Source organism: Micromys minutus, assembly GCF_963924665.1.
Source record: "Micromys minutus genome assembly, chromosome: 7".
NCBI classification, from domain to species: domain Eukaryota; kingdom Metazoa; phylum Chordata; class Mammalia; order Rodentia; family Muridae; genus Micromys; species Micromys minutus.
Window position 1 is genome coordinate 61,331,737 of NC_137976.1, and position 19,599 is coordinate 61,351,335.

Consider the following 19,599-nt stretch of genomic DNA (forward strand, 5'->3'; position numbering starts at 1 on the left):
AAGGAAAAGAAAGGAATGTGACAGCTCCTAGGTATGGAGAGGGTTAGTTCTAGACGTGTGGGAGAGCATGGCCAGAGGCAGGAACCTCTCTGAGAGTTCAGAGTGGACATGACCCTGAGCTAGCCCATTTAGGAGAGGGGGAGGGGAAGGGAGTGCTGCAGCCAGGAGGGACAAAGGTACACAGAGGGCAGGGAACCAAAAGGATTGGGTTAGTAGGGAAAGGCAGCAAGCCCCCCTGGGTGGGAGAACTCAGGGTACAGAAGGGTGCCCCATCCAAGAGAACCTAGATGCAGGGAGAGGGATGCAGAGAGAACCTGGTGGCCAGGTCCACTTCGATATGTTAAATAGGCACCTCCTCCATTTGTCCTGGGTTTGAGGCCTGCCACCAAAGCCAAAGACCCCAGTTTGATCCTGGGACCCACTCCAGCAGGTTGCCCTCTGACCTCCATATACCTACTGTGGAATGCACCTGCCTACATACAAACACAAAGATACACACACACACACACACACACACACATAAGTCATGTGAAAATAAGCTGTGATTTCTTTCTTTTTAGACACTCCCTAGTAACATTTACCTGAGTAAATTCCTGAGAGATTTGGAGAGGGCAGTACGTGGGAACAGAGTATACAGGGAAAGAAACCAGAGAGAAGAGGACAGTAGGAAGTATGTAGCAAAGTAAAGACACGGCACATAAGAAGCCCTGCATAGCCATTAGGAGCTCCATAGTCCTCAACACATACATCACCAGGCTCACTGAATTTCCATCAGCAACATGCCCTTCCTTCGGAGTGTTTAGAAAGCAAATGCCAGATATCACAGATCATTACTTGGCCTATGACTACCTAACTAGATATCTCTGTAGATATAGGTATGTGTACAATAAAAATATTGCAAGTTACAGCTTATGTCCTGGAGGTATTCAGAAAATGTAATCTCTATGTAGCTTAAAGAATATTTTACATAATCTAGGCCACAGGGGAGATATGTGTTGATAAATGTTTACTGAGGTTTTATTTGTGGCAGCCCCAGATTGTACATAGTTTAGGTGAAATGGAAGATGTATGTACAGAAATGTTCACTGTGGTTTTATTTATGGCAGCCCCAGATGAAAAGCTAGAGAATGAGACCCCAGGTTTTAGAGAAGCTGTTTGATACCATGTCACACGTTCATGAAGCCGTGAGAATGACCAAGTCATAAGGGAGTTGCTGCTCTGGGGATGGGGGAGGGGTCCCTGATGACAGAGCATGTGACTCTAACTCGTAGCCACACTCAGATGAGCCAAAGAATGTCTGTCTGCCTGAGTGGACACATAGACACACAGACACACAGACATACTCAGACACACAGAAACACAGACACAGACACAGACACACACACTACCCTACCTTTCTATTCTGAAATAATTTGATTTAACTGAGTACATGTTCCTTGCAATGCACACACAGACACACACACAGAAACAGATACACACATTCACACACACATAGATACACACATAAACACACAGACATAACAGACACATACACAGACAGACAGACAGACAGACAGACACAGACACACACACACACACACACACACACACACACACACATGCGCTCCCCTACCTTTTTTATCCTGAGATAATTTGACTTAACTGAGTAAATGTTCCTTGAAACCAAAATAGCCCCAAGACAAAAGAGTTCATAATATAATGTTGAGTGGGGAGAAAAGAACATAGCATTTTAACTGTGTTGTATTTATAGCTGCATGGAATAATGGCATTAAATCAAGTACTAAAAGTGAACAAAGAAAATGAAAGCAATTATTGTGTTAGGATGGTAGAATTATGGGTGATTTTCCTTTTCTTATTTTTGCAGCTGCTTTTTGTAGTGGAAGCCCTAAGATGCATACAAACCCTAAGACTTGTAGTTTAACGTGACCTCTGGGCAGCATAGTGTCAAAGCCCCAAACGGGCCTTCTCTTTCCAGAGGTGCCTCTTAGAGGGAGGCCTTCCAGGAATATCCTTGTATTTCTGAGTTATTCGTCAGTATAGGATATGTTATATTTAATTTTTTCATTAAGTAAAGCAATTATTATTTACTACCTCCAAGGACCCCTGTTCAGTTCTAGATGACCTAAAGGGAGATGTCAAGTAATTTAGACAGTTTTTAATTCCATAAAGTGGCTTAGTACCGTTTTTTTTTTTGTTTGTTTGTTTTTGTTGTGTTTTATTTTGTTTTTGTAATGAACTTCCCCAAAGGAACCATCTTACCTTGATAATTATGAGTAAGTGGAGGTTTTCAATATATGTTAAATATGGGCAGTTTTATGCTCAAAATCAGTGTTTTGCTTAGTTGTGTTGTAAAATATTGTATAACTCACAGGTTATACAATATCTTCCCACAGAAAGGTAATGTGAGCTTATTAGGAATGGCAGAACCATTGGGCAGGGGTGATTGTATGGGGTAGAGGGTTGGGGATTGATGGTCTTAACTCCTTAGTCCAGCATATTCTCTAAGGATTCCCCTACAGTATTATGGTTTTATACAAGAATAATAAGAAAATTATTGTTGCTGAGGGAACACCTATACTTTTTGTAGAAGCAATAATCCCAACATATTTATGAAATAACTACCAGACACGTGTCTGTAATACCAGCCCTGGGTAGGCTGAGGTGGGTGGATCAAGGCTAGCCTAGGCTACACAGTGAGACCTTGACTCATGAAACATTATTCTCTGCCTTTTTCCACCAAGGCAGGGTCTTTTCCTTTACCTGAAGCTCATGGTCTTTAACCAGACTGGCAGCCTACAAGCCCCAGCAAGTCTCTTGTCACTGTCACTCAGTACTGAGGTTGCTGCATAGGTGTCAGGATTTGAACCCAGGACCTCATGGTTGCCCAACAAAGACTCTTAACCATTGAGCAATCTTCCCCTTTCAGCCCCATGAAGCCAACTCTTCAGCCTCTTCAGTGCACCCAGAAACCCAGAGACAGCAATAGTTCATTCAGCTCCGAAATGACTATCAGTAAAGATGGAAGATCAGAGCTACCTGATGCTAGCGTTCAATGACGCCCTGTGGCCAAGAATGGAAACTTTATCCACAAATCTCTTCCACAGAAACAGAAGGATCCCTGAGCTGGTGACCCAAGAATACACCATCAACATTCATCAGGATACGCATACAGAAGGTGTCAAATCAACATTCATCAGGATATGCCTACAGAAGTATGTGTGGTTACCAGGCTCAATGGAGCTAGCTGGGCTAAAGGAATAAAAAATGTCCCATACAAGTGCGTGCTTGTCCAGAAAACATAAGGATAAAGATGCAAGCAAGCACTGTGCACTTATTACACAGCTACCTGTGACCATTTAAAGGAAGTAACACATCTGTCTAAGTCAGCGTTCATTGTCAACTTGGCACAGCCTAGAGTCATCAGAGAGGAAACTCAATTAAGGAACTGCATAGATCAGATTGGCCTCAGGGTATACGTGGGAAGGGGCGAGAGTGTGTAGATTACTGCTGGATACAGGAGGACTCGTCCTTCAAGTGCAGCACAGTTCTCTGGGCAGGCAGTCCTAGGCTGTATAGGAAAACTAGAGATACCTGATGATTTGAGTAGCCCATCCAGTAGCATTGCTCTGTTGTTCCTGCTTCAGGTTCCTGTTTGAGCTCCTGCCCTAACTTCCTCCATGATGAAACTGTGAACCAAGTGAAACCTTTTCTCCCCAAAATTTCTCCCCTAAATTGCTTTGGGCCATAGTGTCTGCTTCATAGTGTTTGTCAAAGCAAAGACTGAAACTAGAAAAATACTGATTATCAAATAATTACTAAATTACACATGTGTGTTCACAAGCGTGTATGTGTGTGCTCTCGCACATACATACACAAAGGGCAAGGGGAAGGAGAGAGAGAGAGAGAGAAAGAGAGAGAGAGAGAGAGAGAGAGAGAGAGAGAGAGAGAGAGAGAGCTTTCTACCTTGACTGACACTTCTCTTAGGTCCTTTGGATTGTGGCAGGCAATTCTGGGTAAGATTTGGTCTAAGGCCAGCATTAACTACAACCTGACTCTTGAGTAGCTTGGGTTTGCTTTGTTTATTTGGTTAGGTTTGGTTTGGTTTGAGACAGGTCCCGCTCTCTAGCCTACTCACTATGTAACCCAAGCTGACTTCCAGCTTATAGCAATCTTCAGCTCCTATCCTACGGATGTGTCTCCACCCCCAGCTCATGAGTCTATCTTGAACTACATGTAAATAATTTATATAACAACAGTTACAGTGTTAAAAGATGGTCTTCACCAAAATTGTACACTAACGGAAGAACAGAGCTCCCCACCCACCAAAAAGAAGACACAGAACGCTAACCTTTAGTAGAATTCCCAGCACTGGGAACTAGCCAGTAGAGAAAAATTCCAAACATCTTACGTAGACAGCCACCAGCTCCATGTGCTTGCCACCCAAGCCTTCCATTTCCCACCCATCCCAGGTCAAAATGACTTGCTAGTGTTCTGAGTCAGCTCCATCTCCAGGGGGTGGCAAATGGGCTCAGGAGCTCCCTGGCCAGCTCGGGCAGAACTGGAAGAACCAGGTGGCTATACTTTGCTAGGGCATTATAGCTGTGACTAAGTGGGTGTTTCTTCCTCGCCTGCAGCCTGGTCTGAAACAAAAAGCCAGTGTACAAACCACAGAGTCAAAGGACTCCCTGCATCCTCCCTCCAAATTGAGGGAGTGGTTGGTTACACTCAGGACCAACCCATTGGAAGATGCTATGGGAACCTACAAACTGAGGCTGATGTAATGCATTTTTCTTAGAGGCATTTGTCAACAGATGATAATATGTGTCGGAAGCAGCCTGGATGAGTCACTTTCGCAAATTCCTAATAATTGCTTTGGAAGCTGGAAGCTGAGGTCATCCTCATTTTGTTAAGTCTTGGCTTGGATGACAGGCACCTCAGGAAGCTTCTCCCTAAAATCAGCTGCCCTGGGAACTTTCCCAAGCTTTCTCCTGTTGATAGCTTTTTTCATACCGCTTCTCATAAGCCTTGGCTATCGTGTTCTTATTTGTTTCTGTGTTTACTGCTCACGTCTTCTACTGGCTCTCGGCTTCTGAGAGCAGCAGCCCCACTTTTCTGAAGTCTGGTGATCTCAGAGCCTAGGACAGAGACACTTAGGGGATGCTTGTTGAATGTGAAGGGACAAATGGATGAGCAGATAAAGAGGGGATGGCCCGCGACCCAGAACAAACTCAGTGACGGAAGTGAAGACAGGACCTAGATATGGAATGTCTATACCCACTCGCCTAAACATGTTCAGCTGAGAGAGCTTCCCAATGTCTATTTCTGGAATGTTCCCACGACTGGCCACTGGAAAATTACCAGCTCCCTCACATGCTCTCTCACTTTCTAGATGCAGGAACTGGCACTCAACCAAATGAATGACTGAACTATGCTGCTCCTCACAGTTTACAACTTGAACTTGGACCCTGGCTTCTCCTAAGGATGTGTTTTGCTTCTTTATATCATATAGGATGATATGGATTTTCTTTTATAAAAAAGGAATAGTTTTGGTTTTCCTTTCCCCCACTACCAAAAAAAATATAAGAATAAAATATAATTATGAAACAATTTTTATTCATGAGACAAAAACCCTAACCCAACAGCAGAAAGTCAGTTTTGTGTCTGACAAATCAATGCTCCCTACAAGCCAGTCAGGGAGTAATTGCTGAGAAGCTGTCTTAGGGTCTCTATTGCTGTAATAAAACACCTTCACCAAAAGCAACTTCAGAAACCTGTTTTGAAATATAAGAGGAAAATAATGGCTCATCGGTGAAAGAAGAAAACTTTGAAAAAGATTCTAACAAACAAAAACCACAAGCTATCCTTTTTGTTGTAATTAATTTCATTGTCAACCAAGGGGGGAGGTAGGGAGGAGTCATTACATTCTTCTATGAGAAACAAGACCAATCTAGAGTCTTGTCTCAGGCTTTTAGCAAGTCTTTTTTTCCCACAAGACAAGGTTTCTTTGTGTAGCCCAGGCTATCCAGGAGCTCCCTCTATAGCCCAGGCTAGCCTCAAACTCAGAGATCTGTCTCTGCCTCCTGAGTGCTGAGATTGAAAGCATACCTGGCAGTAACCTGTCTCTTAATTAACTAATATTGTTAATTTACAGTGTCTAGCACTGGCAAAGCACTATGACAACAGCATGTTGAAGATAGTCATCCCCTGCTGGACCTGGTGGCCCTGCCTTTAGTCCCAGCACTTGGAAGGCAGGCCGGTCTCTGTGAGTTAGAGGCCAGTTAGGCATACAGAGCAAGTTCCAGGACACCCAGGGCAGTTACACAGACAAACGCTGTTCTGAAGAAAAGATAGCCATCCTCAGCCTGAGGACCACTGCTCACACTGTATAATCCCAGTACTCAGACGGCTGAGGTGAGGCGATTGGGAGCTCTGGACTGTTTGGGAAGATCCTATTTCAGAAAAGCAAAACAAACCAAACACCACCAACAAAAAACGTAGACTCAACGAACAGGCACCCTAAGAAGTATGCCTCGGCACAGAAGGATGGGATTTCCTAAATGTTAAATAGAAGAAACCACAGAGAAAAGCAGATAAGGAATAACCATCACCTTCAAATAACAAAAATTGCAAAGGAAACAAGCATAACTACAAAAATAGGATCTATAGAACATTCCAGAAAAGACTGCATAAGTTACTCAGTTCAGTACAACCAAGTATGGGGGTTTTCTGCCTAAGAGACAATGGTTTCAGCTTTCTGCTGTGAGGATTGTTTTGACTCATTATCTGAATGATGCCTACAAACTCTAACACCCATGTTAGGTTGGCAGGAAGGCAGGTGGCTCTGGTTTCCAGAATTACCACCTCCCAGAATAAACCTATGTGTGTATGTCCACTCCAAGTTATTTACCTACATTAGCTAGGGATATAGCTCAGTGGTAGAGGCTTACATAGCATGCAGAAGGCCCTAGGCTGGATCTCCAGCACTGCGGTGGGGGATGGGACATATCACTTTGGGCTGGGGATATAAATTAATGCTAGAGAACTTGCTTGCCTACTATGTGTAAGACCTGGGTTCTTTTTACCTCCAACAGTTTATCTCCTTGGTTCTTATTTGTATAATAACAGATGTCTTGATACAAATTTAATGTATATGCTTTTTTTTTCCCTCCAATATGGGTAGACTTTCCTGAGTGCCTTGGATTTTGGAGATGTATTCATATAGCACGCTAATTTATTTTAGTTTGGGGACTGGGGAGGTAGGATACAAGGAAATTCATTTTGTTATCTCATTTTTTAAAAAAATATTTATACTTTCTTATTTCTAATCTTTATTAATTGTTCCTTGACAATTTTACACATGCGCACAACACATTCTATGCACTATCACCCATCACTCTGTCCTTTCCCAGGACTGCCTAGGCCCTCCCTCCCGTCTCTACGAGTCTTGTTCTTACATACACATTTAGATGGCAGTTAGACACAATAGCAGTAAGTTCCCTGCCTTGGGCTTATGCCCAGGCACAGTTGTTAAACAGGCTTACAGTACCCATGAGGCAGTGCCAACCAACGAGTGCTTGGTTATTTCACAGCAGCCCTGCCATTACTGTACAGGCAGGCACACCTTACCTGTAAGTTGGCTTTGTAGTTTGTAGGTTTCACCGCTGGGTAAAACCATTGTTGTCTTCCTTCCCCGAGCACCTTCCAGCACTTTGAAAGTTCATGAGTTTTAAGGAAAAAGTTTCTAGTTCAGTCAGCTTGCTTTCTCTCTACCTTTAAACTGAGGTGTGTGGTGTCTTCAGCATCGGGATCGTACCCTCTAGTTTAATAAGTAAGCAAGAAGACTGAAGAGAGTCCTATTGTTTTGAAGACCTCTGTGTACTGGCTGGTTTTGTGTCAACTGGACACAAGCTGGAGTTATCACAGAGAAAGAAGCCTCCATTGAGGAAATGCCTCCATGAGATTCAGCTGTAAGGTACTTTCTCAACATCTCATCAAGGGATGGTCCTGTGTTCTATAAGAAAGCAGGCTGAGCAAGCCATGGGAACCAAGCCAGTAACATCCCTCCATGGCTTCTGCATCAGCTCCTGCTTCCTAACCTGCTTGAGTTCCAATCCTGACTTCCTTAGATGGTAAACAGCAATGTGGAAGTATAAGCTGAATAAACCCTTTGCTCCCCAACTTGCTTGTTGGCCATGATGTTTTGTGCAGGGATAGAAACCCTGACTAAGGCACTCTGCAGCCTCTCTGGCCAACTCCTATAGAGGAAACCCATTCCTGCAAGGGACAGGGTGCAAAAAGTTCATGTCTAATGTCTCTGGAAATTCAGTGATTTTTAGAATGCAAAATAAAAATGGCCAAGGTGAATAAAGAAATGAAATGAAAAAGAAAAAAGAAAAATTACAAAGGACAAAGAAAACTGGAAAGGAGGGGGAGAGAAAGAAAGACAGAGGGGAAGGAAAAACGAAAGGAAGGAAGGAAGGGTACGAAAAAGCAAGCCTCAATACCCCGTAGATGATAAAAGGACAGTGTTTCTGACATTGTTCTGGGCCCACCTGGATTTGCTCACCATCTAAAGAAAAAGACAAACAAGAAATTAAGCATTACAACATAGGACTTGTAGATTTATGCTAAGTCAATATATGATTGGACAGTAGAGAGGTAGGTGGAGAAAAGGTAGGAAAATGGGAGAAAGCAGACCTGGATCCTGGTGGCTGTAATTGGTGTTAGGTAGAATTGAATGTTTTTAAGGGATTTTATAGGTCTTTTATCTCTTATAGAAGAGCACTTTATATCTTTGTCTATTGGATGTAATCTTACTGTGTAGAGGGTTTGTGAATTGAGAATTTAGAATATAAACCTGTATGAAAAGCTATCGGACCTTAGAGTCATATTTGTGCCGGGCGATGGGGTAAAGAAACAGGCCAGGGCAGAAATACTTGGGTGGGTGGAGTGGACCGCCTGGGAAGGAATCTCGTAGAGAGTGTAGCTTGTGGACTGAGTGACAGAGTCTGTACACAAGGCTTCATATTAAGTGGTGCCCACTGAGTGAGACCTCGGGGGACAATAAAGAGATAAGCCTCCATTTTTAATAACTACTGCAACAAGGACTTGAAGATCACATATCATTAGAAGGCTGTAATCAGGGCAGAACAGGGCATTTCGGGATGAGGTGGGTAAGGATTTCTCCAGAAACAAATCCAAAGCTGTATTTACAAGAAAAGCAAGAGAGGGACTACCTCAGGAAAGAACCCAAGTGTTTGGGCCTGGGGAACAGTAGTGGGAGACAGAGAAAGGGCTAAGTGGCCAAGGGTCAGATCGTGAACAGATAAGTGGCAGGGTAGGTGGATGGATAGACAGACAGACAGACAGATAGATAGACAGACAAGTAGATGATAGATAGGTGATAGAAGATAGATGATAGATTGATCAATCAGTGATAGATCAATAGATAGACAAATGTAAAGATGGATGATAGATGAATAGATGATTATATAGATAAAATGATAGATAGATCACCACATAGTACAAAAGGGAGTTCAGGTTTCAATCTGAAGGTAGAGAATGGTTGAAAGATTTAAACCTCAAAAAATTAATTAGGATTAAAAAACCAGACATATTAATTTATAAATTTACATTGTAAAATAGAAAAAGCATTCCTACTCAGCAGGTCAGAGGCTGGTGTCCTCGGGGAAGCAAACACTCGCCCTCAGGGTGGCCCAGGGATGGATGCCAGAGTCTAAAGAGGAAAGGCTGGTAGTTCTCAGCAGACAGGCCACCTCATTTGTCACAGTGAGGAGCCACTTGCCACTTGGCCAGACACTGATGTGTTACAGTATGGACATAAAAAAGCAAAGGCAGAGGTAGGAGATTTTCAGGAGACAGAGTTATGTGGATTTAGTGACAGGGATTTGGAATCTGAAATAATAACCCGCCACCAATCACAAATGAGATTTCGGAGAGTGCAGGCATTTATATGGGGAGGTAGCTAGCTTAGGACTTGGACACAATGATACTGCTGTTGAATAAAGATCCTCTATAGCCACCAAGCTGAGACTCAGCCACTTGCAGTTCCCAAAGGAGCAACCCTCTCAGACATCACTAATTCAAAATTTGCATGTGTGTGTCTAGATGAAATGACTCCTCAATGCTACCTAATGGTTTCACTTCTCCCGTTGACCATACCTAGTCCTCACTTCCTGTCCACTGTTAGAGGATGGACAGTGTCTTCCTAAAAGATACATTGCAGCCTTAATTCTTAGCTCCTGTGAGTGACTTTACTGGGGTCTTGGAATACTGAATCAGGTGGCAATGAGGGCATTTGAATAGGCCATAATTCTGTCTGACCAATGTCCTCAGAAGAGGAGAAACACCTGAAAAATTTTACTGGACAAAGGCAGGAGGCATCTGTGAGTTAAGAAAAGACAGCAGTGGTCACCACCAGAAGAAGCTGGGAGGAAACAGGAAGTCCAGTCATGGTGACACTTACCAGTACTTGGGTGGCTAGGATATAAAAATTTCCAAAGATTTAAGGCCAACCTGGTCTACACAGTGAGTTCCAGAACTGAGGGGCTACCTCTTCTCAAAAAACAGCAAACAAAAACAAAAACTCCATCCAGGACTGTGACTCACCTGCAAACTTGATTTCAGAAAAGCCTTCAGAACTATGAGAGAATGTAATATTTATATATTTATTGATGTGTATACAACATATTCAACATGCATTTTTAAATTGTATATATAAATATATAAATTTGATAATATATAATAATTGATGATTTTGCTATTATTGTTATATCATTTCTCTCTTCCCTTTGTGCATGTGTGCTTGGGCATGTATGTGTGTGTGTTTGTGTGTTCGCACACACATACAAGTATACGTGTGTGTGTGTGCATGTGCATAGGCACATGTGCATGTAATTTTTTCAGGGCTGCTTATTTGCTATTGAATAATAGCTGACTGCTCTTCCCTGGAGAAGACGATGCTCTCAGCATCCCTTAGCTCCCTGCAGTTCTTTGTGTAGAGCTGAGGCCACTTGGGCTTCCCCATCCTTTACCATCTTTAGGCATCCATCTTGGTGAAACTTCATAGGCACAGCTTTTGATATTTTTAGAAACAACTGATCAAAACTTATGTTTCCTGACCTGTAATAAGTTTGTCATCTGTTGCCACCTGCTGTACTTGAATTTTTTTCTGACTTTTAAGTCTATAATGGATGTACAAAACAAAATGAAGCAAGATCCCTGGACAAGAACAATACTTCACATGCCTTGTAGGAAATCATTTGATACAGTGGGTAGTCAATAAATGTTCATTAAATGGCAAAACAAATCAAACAAACAAACAAACAAAAGACCGAACCAAAGTTCTTGATGAAATTTAGAGACTGACAGGAACCTCCCAGAGACCAACAACTGTAAGGGAATCTGTAGGTGCCAATGAAGGATGAAGGGTCTTGCCTTGATATATACCAGGACAGTGGGGACAATGAAGGAAACAATCTTGGGAGGCCAGAAGACGGCTCAGTTTCTTACCAGCTCTGCACCATGGCTCATAGATAAACTGACTGTTGCTGTTTGTGAGGACAGCATAGGAAATTAAACATAGGGTAGGGCGAAGATGAGAAGGGCAGGCAATGTTTGGAAGACATTTGTAACACTGATTATTAGTGGGTGTATGCTAAAAAATAGTACCACTTGGCAGGCCTTCACTCCTCTATCTTTGTTTTGAGACAGGTCTCTCTATATAGCCCTGGCAGTCCTGGAACTCTTTGTACAGATGATGCTAGCTTCAAACTCAAAACCCATCTGCCTCTGCCTCCTAAGTGCTAGGACTAAAGGCATGTACCTTAAAATATGTGCAGTGTGTGTGTGTGTGTGTGTGTGTGTGTGTGTGTGTGTGTGTGTGCATATGCATGCAGGTGCCAAAGGAGGCCAGAAGATGGAATTAGATGCTCTGGAGCTAGAGTTACAGAGTATTGTAAGCCACCTGATTTGGGAGTTAGAAACTGATTCTGGCCCTCTGGAAGAGTAGCAAGTGCTTTTTAGCTGCTGAGCCATCTCTCCATCCCTAGAATTCAGTTTTCTGTCACTTTCTAAATGTTCCCCATCATTGACCACTCCTGGACCTCCCATTAGATCCCCCAAATATAAGGCTAATACTTAGTAGAGGCCAACGTGACTCACACAACACCATATTTATATGATGGCCACTCTCTATCTGATTTATGTTGATGCCAGCCCATACTACTTTCGTTACATAAAACTCTGCACAGTATCCAGTAGAAGCAGTTTGGTATTGAGGAATGGAGCCAGAATGTACAGCAAAAAGGGCAGAAGAACATGGAGATATCTCAGGATGATGATCAGGAGAGAGGCTATAGTCCAAGGTGCATTGAGGTTAATAGGATGGCAAGTCTAGTGAGTGACCCTCCCTGAGGAATGAAAGGACTTGTCTACCACACCACCTGACTCCTAGGAGCCGGCCAGCCTGGCTTAATTGACTCTAGCTGTCTCAGGAAGGAAGGGCTTGACTGGGTTCCAGAGCCTGAAAAGATTGAAAGAAGAGGTTCAGTGAGGGCAGTGAAGGAGCCAAAACATCTGTGGTTAAACTCTGCTTCAAGCTATTAGAGCATTGATTTAATTGAATCACGTTCTAATGCTTCATGGAATGTAATTTAACACTTAAGGATGCTAACTTGATGCTCAGTTCTGAAATGTGGCAGATGAAATTGCCATTACCCAGCACAGCTCGACAGTGCTAAGGCGATGTTGGTGATGTGTCTTTCACATAAGTGTGCAGACCTGAGTTTGGATACTTAGCATCCATTAATGATAGCAACTAGTGTCTGTAACCCAGTGCTGGGATGTTGAGTTGAGTGAGACAGGCAGATTCCTAGAGTCCATTGGCCAGCCAGTTTAGCAGAACCAATGAGCTCCAGGATCAGTGAGAGAACACGTCTTAGTGTTACCACTGCTGTGATGAAACACAAGACCATAAGCAACTTGGGGTGGGAAGGTTTTATTTTGCTTACATATCTAGAGCCACAGTCTACTGAGGGATGACAAGACAAGAACTCAAACCAGGTATGAACCTGGGAGCAGCTGATCCAGAGGTATAGAGGAGTGCTGCTTACTGTCTTGCTCCTCATGGCTTGATCAACCTGCTTTCTTGTAGATCCCAGTACTTCCAGCCTAGGGATTGCACCACCCACAACAGGCTGGGCCCTCTCCCATCAGTCACTAATTAAGAAATGCCCTGTAGGCTTCCCTTCAAGTTTGATCCTATGGAGACATTTTCTCAATGGAGATACCCTTCTGTCAGGTGACTTTAGCTTGGATCCAGTTGACATGAAACTAGCCAGGACAGACCATGTCTCAAAAGGTAAGGTGGAAAGTGATAGAGAAAGACGACCAGTGTCAACTTCTGGCCTCCACAGGCACCATACATGTCTGCACTTATGTGTTCATACATACTGACATGAACACATAAATATACTACATATACCTACACACACATACACAAACGTTTGTAAGAATATTAGGGGTAGACTTTTATAAAACTAGGGCAAAATTTATATTGACTACATGTCTATCCTGGGCAGAGTTAGGCTTCCAAGTAGAGACATAATTAATGACAGACAGCTAGAAGAAACAATCTAATTGATTGCCTATGAGACAATAGTACAGGTTCCATGTTAAAAATACATGGTAAAATGTTGGTTTTCACATGGGTTTCTTTTTCAGGAGAGGTGCTAAATATTAAACCCAAGGCATTGTGAATGCTAAGCATGCTACCAAGACACTCCCTCAGCCTCTTTTGGCTTCACTTTTCACTCAAGACACCATAATACTCCCAAATACAAGAAATAGTAAACGGTCAGTTCTTTTGTGCCCTGGAATGTTCTAGATTAGAGATATAAAAGAGACATATTGGAAACCATTGATGGAGATGAACTGTTGATATAATTTATTCATTTATTTCCCAATTCACCCAATGCTTGTTGAGAATTTCTGTGTCGGCCATCATGGTCATGAAGCTTGTCCAATAATAGAAGACTAAAAAACCATCATGAGAGTCATGGTGTCTTAGTCAGGGTTTCTATTCCTACACAAACATCATGACCAAGAAGCAAATTGGGGAGCAAAGGGTTTATTCAGCTTACACTTCCACATTGCTGTTTATCACCAAAGGAAGTCAGGACTGGAACTCAAGCAGGTCAGGAAGCAGGAGCTGATGCAGAGGCCATGGAGGGATGTCACTAACTGGCTTGCTTCCCCTGACTTGCTCAGCTTTCTTTCTTATAGAACCCAGGTCTACCAGCCCAGGGATGGCACCACCCACAATGGGCTGGGCCATCTCTCCTTGATCACTAGTTGAGAAAATGCCTTACAGCTGGATCTCATGGAGGCATTTTATCAACGGAGGCTCCCTTGTCTGTGATAACTTCAGCTTGGGTCTCGTTGACACAAAACCAGCCAGTAAACATGGACTCCAAAAGAATGTTAGTACATGAGACAGAGAAGTGCAAACAGTTCCTGGGAATCTCACAGAGACAGAACTAAGTTTGCCTCCGTGGAGTCAGAGAAAGAAGTAATGCTTGAATGGGGTGACCTTAGGGTAGGAGCTGGGGTAACGTCTTATACAAGTGTGCTCCTTCATGAAAAGGAGATGGGATGGGATTTTCCATTCTTTTTATTTTAGGTTTGGAATCTGTTCTATAAATGTCTTATTTGACAGACAATACACACACACCTGTTACTTTTGTGTGTCTCTCCCATCTTTGCTTCTATGCTTGATGAAAGAAAGCCACGTTGCTATTTATACAAGTGTATTTTCCTACTTATGCTAACCAGGTGGGATTTTTATCATTTGTTCATAACTCAGGCTGGCATAGAACTCCCTGGTTTAAGTGGTCCTAACATCTCAGTTTCTCCCATATTTAGGCCTCTAAGCTTCTGATATATCTGTTACAACTGATTGTATTGGGTGCTATTTAAATGATTACATGCTCTATATTCAATGCAAGACCTTCTATGTTTGGAGGACACAGTGTAAAAACCGTGTCACTAGTGCAAAGAGCATAGGGAAAGGAAGTGGACATGAAAAGAAACGAGTCTTTGATGTTTCAAAACCAAGGAGAGAGAAAGAGGAAAACAGCAAGTTGGGTGGGTAAGGAATTAGAGGTGGATCTGGAAGGAGTTGGGGGATGGAGGATAAATTTGATCAAAATACAGTATGTAATGTTCTCCAAAATGAATAAATTATTTAAAAGAAGGAGAAATGAATCTAGAGAAACAGATGACACCAATTTGCAAAGGCTCATGGAGTTCTGACTTTAGCCTACGTGATAAACGTCCACTAAGCACTTAGTTCCCTAAGCAAACAAGGAGTGGGGCACAGGCGCACTCACACTGACCTGTGTGCTGATCTTTAACACTGTGCACAGCAAAGCCGTCAACCTATCGAAATCGTCTGGCAACCCAGTTTCCTGGAAAGTGTGAGAGTAGCCTAGAGACAAGTGGACAGAGCAATAGAGTGTCCAGACATCACAAATGATCGAATAAAAGAATAAAATGCCATATTTGAGACATCTCCAAGCAGGACAAATATACATAGCAGAAAAGACATCCTTCTATAAATAATGACTACATGGGGTTCAAAACATTTAACGTCCTTCATGAAATATTTAGACCCACACCTATCACATGTAGTTTGGGGTTTGCTGCTACTTAATTTTATTTACATCCAATAGTGTGTGCACACGTGTGCTCTAGTGTGTGTCATGCATGTATAGAGGTCAGAGAGCAACCGTGGGAGTCAATTTTCTCCTTTTCCCTTGTGGGTCTCCGGAGTCAGCTCAGGTCGCCAGGCTTGGTGGCAAGTGCCTTAACTCACTGAGCCACGTCACCAGCCCTGTAACTTTTGTATGAGTAGGTGGGAAAGGTGCTGGGGTCGAAACCCAGGTTCTGGTCTGTGATTAGAACATGCCCTCCCTCCAGCAGTACCCCAGCCTCTGTATTTGAAATCAAAGTCTGTGCCTTATCCCGCTATGAGTTTATGGAATAATAAATTGCAATTTAATCTGGCCAAATTGACACAATGAAATTACAATATAATTGTTTATTTTCTTCAATAATTTACAAACCAAACCAGTGAACATATGTGGAAAACTTTCAATCACAATACAAACAAACAAAAACACGAGTGATTTCTAGCCAGCCCAAGATAAGTTCAGAATTTAGCCAGAGCACGAACTCGTATCTCTTGCTAACCACTCCCCAAATCGCAGCAGCTTATTCTGGCTCTTTCCGGTCTTTCTGGGTCTCCCAGGCTTTGAAAGGGACTACTTGTCCAGATCCTTTGGGCATAACTCATTTCTAAAGCATCTAGAGACCAGTGAAAGCTCTGTGTTCTGAGAAGGGCCTGCGCTCTGTCCCAGAGAAGCTGTTCTGGTTACTCCCAAGCACTATCTTTGAAGAACAACAGAAGAGAGAGAGTTCCAGGGACTCGCATCAAAGCTTTTTTTCAAGCAGAGAATAATTAATCTTTGTTCTTAGCACCCTTTGGGGCTCTGTCTTCCTTTCTAAGACTTTTTATATTTTGATCAGATAATGTTGCCCCTGCAAATTCTGTGATCTCCCTACCCAGGGAGGAATTACCTGAAAAGAAAAGGACACTGCTATTCCTGGCAAACAGCCACTGCGGATTCAGTGGTCATTAAGTCATAACTTCTGGGTGTTTTCCACAGGTTGGGGAGGGGTATGCTCTCGGACCTGAGGTAGATAACTTAGCCTGGCAGGATGGAACCAGCTGCTGAAGCCATTTCCAGTTATGGACTTTAGAATCCTGATCTGGATGGGAACTCTAACACTGTTGACCTTAGCAGTCCATCCAAGGGACAGAAAGCCAACTGACTAAGCCGTATGCTGAGGGTGCATTAAAAGCATCTCTCTTCCCCTCCCATATGCTGCATTGGGTCAGGCGGCCAACATAAAATGTTCAAAGAACAAAGATGGGGGCTAGAGAGATGGCTCAGTGGTTAAGAACACTGCCTGTTCTTCCCGAGGTCCTGAGTTCAAGTCCCAGCAACCACATGGAGGCTCACCATCATAGTAAGTAAGGTCTGATGCCTGTGGGTATTCATGCAGATAGAGCACTCATATCAAGTAAATAAAAAGATAAATCTTGAAAAGAATGCCTGGCAGACAACTTTGTTCAATGTTTATTTTAAATTACATTGTAATGTGTGTGTGTGTGTGTGTGTGTGTGTGTGTGTGTGTATGAATGTACATGTGTAGAGGTCAGAGGACAACTTATGGGAGTTGGTTCTCTCCTTTTAGCATGTAGGCTCCAGGGATCCATTTCAGGTCAGTTTTGACAACAGACACTTTGCCTGCTGAACCATCTCCATCTCCCTCTGTCCCAATTTCTTTTAAAATGATGCATGTGATTCTCCATGAGCTTAAAAGTGACTTCCAAAAACAGATCCAAACTGGAAGATTCCATCTCGCAGAACAAGTGAAGAAATGTAGCGCACACAGTATGTGCTTGTGTGGTTTGCTCCAGATGACCTCCTTCAGAAGCTAGCTTCACGGAAGGATGGGGGGAGAGCTTCTGTTTGGAGGCATTTAGAGATCTTTTGGCTACATTGAGGAATAAAGTGACTGTTCTAAAAAATGAGGAAAACCTGTTCTGGTACTCAAAAGCTTGCAGTCAAACTCTTGTGCTGGTTTTTGTCTTAGGAATTCTCCTCTGTATTCACTTTTTATGGAATCAAGCACAGAAGAGAATGAAGCAAAAGTCTAACTTTGATGAGGGAAACCTTTTCCAAGGCTTCTCAGAGAACCAACCTTCTATCCCAGCGTCCTTTAGCCTCCTGTATTAACACATTACGTCAAGCTGTGGCTGCCCTGGTCATCGGAGGACTCTCTTTCTCCAAGCAAGGCGATGCTCTATTATGAGCCCAGTCACAGTTCCGTTTGGCCAAGCAGGAACAAAACAAATGACCCAATAATTAGGAACATGAAGGAAAATTTGTGTCGCTTCTTCAAAACAAGATTATCAGTGCTGAGCGAGGCTCTGACAGGAAGCAGGATGAGGAAGAGACAACATGTTGCTTCCCGGGCTCAAAACACCTCGGCTTTAGACCTGGTCGCCAGGTTCTAACAGGATCTACCGGAAGGTCCCAGTCGAGGAGGGAGGATGGAGCACTGGACTGGGAACAGAGGTGGGCCCCAAGCCAAGGACAGCTCTCGGAGCTCTGCCTCAGAAATCCCAGGAGAGCATATTCAGCACCATGAGCAGCAAAGCTGCCTCCCTTCTCACTTCCCTCCATTATCTCTGCCAGCATCCCGTCCCTTAGTGAGGCCTTCCTCTGGCAGGAACTCAGCCAGGGGCCAGCCTGGAAAATCTGAAACAGTTTCAGGAAACCTGATGCTGTTTCCAGGAGCAGAGCCCTAAAGACACCAAAGTGTATTATATTGTCTTCTAGGCACAAAGGCAGAAGACTCTACTTTCAGTGAGATTGCTACTTAAAACTAGAGTAGAATTTTGCCTTCTCTCCACAGCAAACACAAGGTGCTGGAGATCTCCTCTGTCCAGGTTTCCTGAGTCAAAGCCTGGGGAAGGGAGGAAGTGGTACCGTCTCTGGTGACTGGATAACCATTTCATGGCACGGGTGGGGATCCCTGTGACAATCTTCCTAGCAGACATCTAGCTGTCTAAGGTCCCAGAAGGCTGGGGTCAGTCTGATGGCAGTGACATTTCCACGTGCCTTAGGCTGTTCTGGCCTGTCAAAGGCCTCTGAGAAGTCTGATCAGGAGAGAGTTGTGGAAAATAGCTGGACAGTGACGGAATTGAAGGGCTGAAGGGGGTGGGACAATGAAGTTTCACACCTGAGAAACTTTTAGCAACAGAAAATGTTCTGGGGGGGGGGGGGCTGAATTCCCAAATTAAGTACAGGAGATTTGGCTCCCTCTGAGAGCACTGAGAATTTCAGTCTGTTAAAAATGGCTCCCCTGACTTCTGATGTCTTGTTGAGCCTTGCCTTTGTAGGGGCACCACTCCGGTTCTCCAGTGCCACCATGACTCTGCCTTGTGGCTGTCATATACTACGAATGGACTGCATGGAAGTGGGGGTTAGTTCTCTCTGTCCAGCAGCTTCTCCAATGGCATAAAGAGGCTCTATTATTCCAATGCAGGCTTTTTGTGATATCATAAAGATGACTATTCTGTGGTTTCATAATAGATCTTTGAGGACCATTTCAAAACTGATATTCTATGATTTTATAGTAGGGAGTTAAACTATGAAGGACTGGGTGTGGTGGCACAGACTTTTAATCCTAGCACTCAGGAGGCAGAGGCAGGTATATTTCTGTGAGTTGGAGACTAGCGTGGTCTGCATAGCAAAGACCTTGTCACAAATAAAAGGAAAAAAAAGAGAGAAAGAAATGATTACAAAGATTGAAGTGAGACGGGAACTAACCTCTCTTTGTGGAGTGAGTCACCCGTGAGCCTCAGTTTTCTGTCATAAGACAGAAATATCAACATGATCTCATGTGGCGATGGGAGAGTGCTTGGCAGTCTAAGGTTCTACAGCA